Here is an 8,014-nt window from a genome sequence, read left to right as displayed (position 1 = left end):
TTTGTTCCATCGCCTGTACCAGAAGTAGCTCCACTAGGTGCTCTGTTTGGTGAAGCAACTGATGAAGACTGAGATCTGTTGCCCCCATTACCACCGCTCTGATTACTCTTGGGTCGTTCTATCATGAAATTCTTGGTCTGACCGCATTTGAAACAACCCGCGGAGCCTTTGCGACAGATGCTAGAGTGATTCCTACCACACTTGGCACATGCAGGAGGCTTAGTACTTCGTGGCGCCACACTACCTTGAGACTGAGTGGTCTAGCCTTGAAGTTCTGTGAGTTATGTCCACTATAGTCACCTCTGTTTCTGGGCGCTGATGCACTAATAGGTGATGGTGAATGTCTCTTTGATTTCTGAAATTGTGGTTGACTTGAACCACCTTCCGGTTGGCCAGACTTATTCCAGTCTTTGTCTTCTTGTTCCGGTACTCTTCTATGTCCTTCACCTTCTTTTCTTCGACTTGTTGCACATATACCATCAGTATGGATATATCCATGTCACTTATCAACATGGTAGCCCTACTTCCTTACTTGAATCACGACCCAACCCATCAACAAACAGACTCATTCTTCTCCGCATGGGATTCACCACCTCTGGAGCATATCGAGACAATTGGGTGAACTTCAACCCATATTTATGAACACTCATGGAGTCCTGTTTTAGAGTAAGGAAGTCCCTCACCTTGGCTTCCTTCAGTTCTTCAGGAAAGAACCTCCCTAAAAAGGCTTCTTCAAAGCAAATTCAACTTGGATGTGGTGCATCCTCAGCTCTACCATCCTTCCATTGATCAAACCAAGTTCTAGACACACCCTTCAATTGATATGCAGCTAATTCAACCCTCTCCACATCGACCACATGCATTACCTCAAATACCTTCTTAAACTCTTCTGTGAAGTTCTCCGGATCTTCATTAGTGTTCGATCCAATGAAACTAAGGGGATTCATCATAAGGAACTCACTAATTCTCGAGGTGTGAGGCCCTTCCTATAGAGATCCTCTATGTTGTTCTACTTGGTTAGTCACTGCTTTGCTCAACGTTCGGATAGCCTCGCGAAACTCAGTATTGGTAACCTCTCCTTGGGGTTGTACCTCAGGTATATTTAAAACCTTTTGTTCCTCAACATTTATTTGTGGTCGACCTCTAATTGCTATTCTTCGAGGCATGATGATCTGAAAAATACATGTAAGCACGAATTAGAGAGAGAGACTTTAGAGATAAATTCTTCGCACGAAAGAAGATGAAAGAAGTGAAACATTCCTAAATGTTGTAGACTCCTAATCATAGATGTGACGCGCTTCACACCAATGACTAAGACTCTAATGACATAGAATCATAAACTCCCTAGGACTCTTGAACTCCATGCTCTGATACTAAGTTTTTCACGCCCCGAGCCTATACCCTGGGCGGGACCGGCACTCGAAGACCATTGTTGGACCCCAAGCGAACCCTTGTCCTGACTTACTTAACTCAGCGGAATAATAAACTCAATTGAAGCAAGAATGAAACATATTTTAAGAAATACTTCATATCATAAATCTTGCCAAAATGGCACTTATGTCTCAATAACTTAAAACAAACTCTAAACAGAATTTCTACTGTCCACAAAGCCTCTAAACTGACTGAAGAGGGATGTCGGGATAGACCCCACAACATCCTAAAACTAAACTACTAAAAGTAACTAAAATGGATGTCCTGCTGAAAGCAAAGAGGCTCACCACTGACTTTGGATGTCAATATGGATCAACGAAATGCCCGCATGTTGATCGTGGTTACCGGCGTCTGCATCATAAAGTGATGCAGGCCAACGGACATCATCACATTTAATATACGAGTATGCAAGTTGGAGAACTAACAAATCCAAGGCTTGAAAGATAGTAAGAATGAATACTTACCTTGGCTCTACTCAACTCATGATCTACTAACTCTTATTCAATATACACAGTTAAAATTAATGCAATATAAAGAAATTCTGACTGAAAGCATGCTTAAATTTCTGAGTGTATATATATATATATATATATATATATATATATATATATAAGTATACAATAATATCTGAGATGTATATAAAATACAATATTGTTGTGTATCAGAATACAATACTATCGTGTATGAAAATACAATAACTGATGTATATGAAAATACACTACTCTACGGGAGATTCTATAACCGAAAATCATCACTTAAGAGCTACATTGATGATACAGTGTTACTCGACGTACGCTGTCCGGCTATCCTAACTTTGTTAGAGTATAGGACATGAACTCCATAATGGATCCACTAGTAAACTATGAAAAGGGATCATCTAAAGTGTATGACTCTTTTCTACCCATGATGGCTACATTGTTTACATGNTGTATACAAGTATATAAATAATATATGAGATATATGTAAAAATACAAATAACTGATGTATATGAAAATATAATACATCTATGTTAGCTTCTCTAACCGAGAATCACCACTTAAGAGCTATAGTCTTGATACAACTTTACTTAGTCCACGTTGTCCGGCCATCCTAATCTTGCCAGAGTATAGGATGCACATATATATATATATATATACTGACTCTTATGTTTTTAAAACGTACTGGTTCTGTGATTTTAGATTAGTGCTCTAAACTTTTTTTTTAAAAAAAGCTCTCTTGGAAATCATATTTTCCGCTTTCTTCTATTAAAAATAGTCATAGGCTTTGTGGAAGTATAGCTTCCCTTCCTTCTCAAAATTTTGAAATTTTTTTTGTTTGAACTCTTAGTGACTACTTAGTTCCCTTATAACTCTTGAAAATGGAACTCAACTTGATACTCTTTTCTTACTTGAAACTTAACTCTTGGGGAATACTTAGCTCCCTTATAATCTTTTGAGAAATGAAATCAAGTCTCTACTCTTTCTTGAGTTGAACTTTAAGTCTTTTAAAATAAAGTGAAAACGTTTGTAAAGGTCTTTAGAAAACTTTATAACTTTACTTTGACTTATTTCATAACTTCTAGACTTGACTCAAAACTTCCTTGACTTTGATCTTAACTTTCGTTGATTTGATGTATGAATTCAAGGATCTTGATCTCATGTTTATAGATGATTTCATGATGTTTAGATGTACTCTAAAGTGTTGAAATCAACTAGCAGTAAAGGGTTCATCACTTATGAACTAGTACGAAAAGATAGGGAAAGAACGGGGTCTCCAGGGGGTATTGGATTTCTTTGAGAGGTGTGGAGCGCCAGGGCCTGTCGGAAAGAGGCTGTCCTCCGTCGCGGCGCACCAGAGCCTGATGGACAGACTCTGTCTTGAGGCGCGGCGCCCTAGTGTCTATCAGATGGGTTTTCCAACTTTATTCTTCATTTTCATCACTAAATCTTCCCAAGCTCCCATGGATTCCACCCCCAAACACTTAGGATCCCTAATTAACTCATTACCCAATAGTTTAGACCTGAAAACAGTCTGGAAACAAGAACCCAACTACTAGAGATCAACTACAAATCAACCAACAAGATTTCACAATGTTTCATCAAGAATTCCATGATCATCATTCTCTAATTCAAACTTTACTGAATTGAAACAATTTGGGTGTGGGTGAAAGAATCCAACACGAAGTGATCTCACATACCTTGTTAAGGATCACCGCCGATGAAATCCACGAACGAATTGTTGGCATTCTCGTGTCTTCTTCTCCCTTCTCCTTTTTTCTCCTTTATCTCAAAGCCCTAACTTATTTTCTAAATGTGAAAATTGATTGGGATCAGCTTAGAACCCAACTTATTACCCTTAAAACGAAAATAAAAATTAATTTAGGAAAAGACTAAAACACCCTTAACAAAATGGATTTGGAATATTCTATGCTCAACAGCCCAACTTCCGGAAGTCATATCTCCCTCATACAACCTCGGAATTTTTCAAACTTGATGTCGTTTGAAAGATCTACCGACGAGTTTTCCAGTCATATAAGGAAGGCATAATACATATATTGGACCTTAAACTTGACTTCAAATTTTAACTTTGACCTCAAACTTTCATAGTGCACAAATAAGCACTTTAACTTTCCTATCTTTAAGTAAATAAACACGTGATTCCTACCTGGCAAACTGAGTGATATTCATGCATTCTGTGCGAGTGAGGGGTAGTTTTCGAGGCCCACAACGGTAAAAAAAATGCTGAAATGATAATTCTATCCTTAATGAATCTCTTTTATATTAATTAAAATTAATTTTATTTTATTTTTGTTTCAAAATGACGTGTTATATACATTTTTAAAAAAAAGACGTATAAAATGTTTAATTAGTTGGCAAACACTGATTGGCTCACTAATACACGTGGGAGCGTTTGCATTTCATGCACTTTTGCTTCAAAAATCGCGTGTTTATTTATTGAAAGATAGGATAGTTAAAGTGCCTATTTGTGCACTATGAAAGTTTGAGATCAAAGTTAAAATTTGAAGCCAAGTTTAGGGTCCAATATATGTATTATGCCTATAAAGAACTCATCCAAACTCATCCTGGCTGGAAGTTATGGCCGTTTGAAAATGGTCAAAACTCACTTTTATGATGTGGAAATTTTCCAGATTCCTTTACTTATTTCCAAATTTGATTATTCTTGTTTTTCTTAGATTAACCTTAGATGTTACATCAGCAACAACACTACATTCAAATATTATAAAAAGATGAGAAATACGAAAAGTCACCTAACGAACTTATATGTAGTAAAAAAGAATGATAAAACCAATTATGCATGAATTGAATGTGGATACATATTGGAGCCGATGTGTTATCAAAAGGAACTAAGTATTCTCTGAAAGTTTATAAATGTTTTCACATTTAAGTTAAGAAGGGAAACAGAGATTTCCAAAGAGCTTTCGGGGTAGTTTTCAGATAAGAGTAATCGCTTTCTAAATAAAGTAAGAAAGGAAACTGAGATTCTTAATATAGCCTTTTGAGCTAAATTTTGAGTACTACCCTCAAATCACAGAAGTAAGTAGTTATGTTTTAAAAACGTAGAATTACAAATGAAGCAACAACACTACATCAAAATATTGTAAAAAGATGAGAAATACGAAAAAGTCACCAAACGAACGGATGTGGTGTCAAAAGGAATGACAAAATCAATTATGCACATCAAAAATGTTTTTTTTTTTAAAATCGTGCTATACCAACCAAAGGAAAGTTTTTATCAATTGTTCTCCTTCTTTCTAAATTGTAATCCTAAAAATGCTACATTCTTTGCAAATTGGCAGTATTTGATATGAATTAATATAAATATATTATAATTCAATTAAGTTGGAAGCACAAAATGCAGAACAATTTTCTAAATCATCTAATACATTAAGTGGCATTTTAATAAGAGTGAGTAAAAAGACTAAGCCATTTATTATAATGTATTACTCGAAAAAGTACTTCAGTTTTTATTTTTATAAGTTTGTCTTTAAGAGTTCCAATAAGAGTAGATGAAAAGACTTAGTTACAATATTATTTATTTATTATACCATATAGTATCATTTAGTTTTTAAAATGTTTAACTTAAAGACTTATGTCTCTATCGAATAATATTTATTAGAGTACGGTATATATTCTTATATTTATAGGTTGTATCACGTAAAAAACATAAGATATGCAAACAGACTTTTTTTAATTTGCATTTTATTTGTAATTGTTTAAAATAAGTTAGTCTTAGGGGTATAAAAGTCCATTTTTATGAGTATATAATTCAAATTTTTAACTTTAAAATTCAAAAGCAAAGGAAAAAGGAAAAGTCAAAACCCTAAAACTTGTGAAATGCAAAGGTTGTAATAAGGTTCTTTTTAGTATTCAAAAACTTTTGTACTCCTTTCATATGTGAGTTGGTACACATCTTTCACATTCTTTAATAAGCAATAATAAAGGAGCAATTATATTTTACCATTATTAATTCAATATTTTGACAAATGTATTGGGGAAATGAATTGTACTTCCTCTAATCTATATATTAAGTGAATTGTTAGGATATAACTCTCCTCTTAAACAAAAATATTTAAGGATAACATTAAAAACTTATTTTTTTTAATTAATGTTCCTAAATTATTCTCATATTAAATGTAAAGTAGTTAATAACATCATTAAAAGAATGGATAGATATGGAAACAAAAATCCTACTAACAATTATCTTGAATTTTGAAAATTTCAATTATTTTGAACTATAATTTTTTTTTGACAATTCATTTAATTTTGGACTAGGGAGAATAATCATAATAGTTCTATTGGTTGATTACCTGGACTTTCATTTCATCTTGTTGGTGAAGGTTCAATTTATTAATAATTGATTGACGGTAAAAGTGGACATCTATTTTCAAAAAAGAATAAGTAATGTCAAAGTCACACTAGCATTATGAGTTTTTTTTTCTTTTTACATAAACTATCAACATATATGTGTTAAACACACATCATTTAAATAGTTGATTGTATATAATATGCACTATGCATTTTAAGTCAATAAAAGATGTCAAGTAATAATCCACAATGCTCCATAGAGTCGGTGGTGAGCCTCCTCTAACTATAGTAACTTTCTTCTGTGGGTGATTTATGTACTTATGAACTTCATATAATAGAAACGATTCTCCATATACTATATGACTAAATAATAAAACTTATCTAAATTTATTTTATAATGTAATATATACATATTTCTTTGCTTAAATTTAAAATTCAAAAGGAAAGGAAAAAGGAAAAATCAAAATCCTAAAACCTTATGAAATGTGAAGGCTGTAATAAGGTTATTTTAAGTATTCAAAAACTTTTATACTCCCTTCGTATGTGAGTTGGTACACACATGTCACATTCTTTAACAAGCAATAATTAAAAGAGCAATTATATTGTATCATTCTTTGAATATAATTAATTCAATATTTTGACAAATGTATTGGGGAAATGAATTGTACTTCCTCTACTCTATATATATTTAAGGACATAAATACAAGATGCTCTACTAACTAATGTTAATTTAGTATATGTGTAATGTGTTTTGCAGACAAAAAATCTAAAGCAATTATAAATCTTTCTTTTAGGGGTTAATAAAATCCCAAATTGCGCTATTAGAATTTTGAAGCTTTTCAACATTTGTCTTCTTCATCTTCTTATCGTTTCAATTCAACCCCCAACAATTGGTAGAATTCATTCTAATTTTTCAGAAAGGCAACAACACATTCCTGATTCCGCAATGAAGAAATTCCGGAGACTTCCTCACATATTTAACTACTTTCTAGAATTGCCATTCCGTTCTAATGCAGATGTGGTGGTGGAAGAGAAGGAAGGATTCTTCTGTTTCATGGCAAAAATCAAACTAGAAGGAGCTGGGGATGGACAAGTGAAAACACTGGAAGTAGAGATTCATCCTGCAGGGGTAAGGAAGATCGTTGTGAGAAAGGGAAATGCAGACGGTGATGATGAGCATAAATTGAATGTGGATACATATTGGAGGTACAGATTGACTGCTTCGACTATGCCGGAGCTGGCCGCGGTGGTATTTGTGGATGGAGAGCTGATAGTGATGGTGCCCAAGGATGATCAAGGTCGTAGAGAGTTTGATAATGGATCTAGAGGTGTTTGGAGAGACGCTGAACTTGTTGTTGTACAATAGTTAACATTTTCACATTTTATGAATCAATTAAACAAACTACTAGTACATCAAAGTATATGCTTTCTCAAACAAAAATACTTAAACTTCAATCATATATACGATATACCTCAACTTTAGCCACATAAAACTTCAAACATTGTATAAATTTACACTTTGTCGAGACTAACTTTGAAACACCACATGTCCAAAGTTGTTGGAAATAGTACATATGCAAAACAACAATTCCTTGCCAATTGTAACAAACATATGTATTTTTATTTAAACAACAAGGTATACAGCCAAATAATGAACAAACTTGGGCTCTTTCTGTTTGAGCATATTCTCATAATGTATAAATGTACCAGTAGCAATATACCGAATCATTTTTATGACAATGGTGTCCGGAATAACTTGATCTTTTCACTTACTACTT

At 33.7% G+C, this 8,014-nt stretch overlaps 1 pseudogene; it reads left to right on the top strand.

Moving 5' to 3' along the window:
- Window positions 1-333: 333 nt before the first annotated feature.
- On the top strand, window positions 334-7,675 carry LOC107030337 (annotated as a pseudogene).
- The last annotated feature ends 339 nt before the right edge of the window (window positions 7,676-8,014 follow it).

The sequence above is a fragment of the Solanum pennellii genome, chromosome 9 (assembly GCF_001406875.1).
Source record: "Solanum pennellii chromosome 9, SPENNV200".
Lineage (NCBI taxonomy): Eukaryota > Viridiplantae > Streptophyta > Magnoliopsida > Solanales > Solanaceae > Solanum > Solanum pennellii.
The sequence above is the reverse complement of the archived record's forward strand: the minus strand, read 5'-3'. Positions and strand labels throughout refer to the sequence as shown.